General features: G+C 42.9%; 1 long non-coding RNA gene across 1 annotated transcript; it reads right to left on the bottom strand.

The window, feature by feature from the left end:
• Window positions 1-33: 33 nt before the first annotated feature.
• Window positions 34-1,377, bottom strand: LOC114820826 (uncharacterized). The gene is made up of 2 exons (XR_003768300.2): window positions 914-1,377; window positions 34-687 (listed from the first exon to the last, which is right to left on the bottom strand). It is a non-coding gene; the product is annotated as an uncharacterized lncRNA (long non-coding RNA).
• Between the last annotated feature and the right edge of the window lie 198 nt (window positions 1,378-1,575).

Raw genomic sequence — 1,575 nt, 5'->3', positions numbered from 1 at the left:
TCTATAATTGAAATCCATATAAATCTATCAAAATCCATATAAAATTGTAGAGTCTATTAAAATCCTTTAAACTGTGTCACTTAGTCTATTAAAATTCTTTGAAATCTAAGTTGACTACACCTCCCTTAGAAAGAGACTTTAAGAAAAGAGAGTATTTTGTGCTAAATGAAGACTTGGCGCAAAACCGAGCATAGTAGCGTTCTAGAATACATAAAACCGACCTCATTTCGTGAGATAAGACTTTATTATTGTTGTTGTTGTTGTCCCTAAATACAAACAAGAAATATTGGGTACTTGAAGAATGAATGTTGTTGAAGACTTGACTATGTGAACATGGCCAAGGGTTTAAGGTAAGGGTGGGCACGGGCCGGACCGGGCCCAAATTTAAAGGAATCGGACCTTACCCGTTGTAAATAGTAACAGGATCGGCCAAGTCGGGTAATAGGTTTTGAGAATTTGGAACCGGACCTAACCCTGCTCGTTTGAAATGTGCTGAAACAGGCTGGGTCCACGGGTCCAATATCTTTTTTTTTGTTGGTCAGCCATAGAAAGGACAACCTCATTAAGTCTGCAATTCGTGCTTGAGCCTAACCACACCAACATCTTCGGTTGAAGCCGTAGACCCTGACGTACAAATCGAATTAGAGAGACGTTGTCTTCCTCATAGATCCAAGACCTTCACCCTCGCTATTACATATTACACCAGTTGATGAATCAAAACAAAATCTTACATACCTATAAGCAAATTTTCCCAAAAGCATTTATTATGTAATCACAGCCCCAAAAACCCTAAATTCCCAAATAAGAAACCCATATAATTCCTAAAATAGAAACCACATAATTCCTAAATCAATCGAAAAGCTTATGCAAAAATCCTAAATTCTTAAATCAGAAACCTTAATTCATAAATTACCTAGGGATTTGCAGGATGATGGTGGTGTTCTCGACGACGAGGATGATGTGGTGGTGGTCAGAACTTATGATTGGGAGGATCAGTGGAGAGTCAGGAGAGGATGCCAAGACGATGATGGTGGTTGGCTGCTGTGATGTCGACATAGTCGAGGTCGACTCAGTCACTACAGGTGGGAGGGAGAACAAGAAAGTGTGGATAGTCGATGGACGGATATGAGAGCCTAGGCTCAAGATTGAGGTCTGAGATGATAGAGGAAAGGAGATTCGATAAGGAGAGATCGAGGGAGGAGAGAGTCATTGCCTTCTACGAGTGCTCCAGTTGGGAATTCGATGGAGAAAGAGTCTGTCGGCCTTGAGGAGAGCAGATGCGGTGTCGGAGTCGGGATAGAGACCTCGAGGTCGAGGCTCGAATTCTAGAGAGGGGAGAGTTGAGTGAATTGGGTCTGAGAACATTGGGAGTCTTGGGATAAGACAACTCAGACAAGAATAAGAGAGAGAGAGAGAGAGAGAGAGAGAGAGAGAGAGAGAGAGAGAGAGAGGGTGATAGATGGTAGAGATTTAATCAAGGTAGGAAATCAACGGTCCGGGGCGGGGGCCTGTTTTCTCCAATTTCTAGAACCACCCCGCCCCGTAATTTACTTGGACCCGTCCCACCCCATTTTG

This window comes from Malus domestica, chromosome 14 (assembly GCF_042453785.1).
Source record: "Malus domestica chromosome 14, GDT2T_hap1".
Classification (NCBI taxonomy): Eukaryota; Viridiplantae; Streptophyta; class Magnoliopsida; order Rosales; family Rosaceae; genus Malus; species Malus domestica.
Note: the sequence above shows the minus strand (reverse complement) of the source record. Positions and strands in the feature narration are given on the sequence as shown.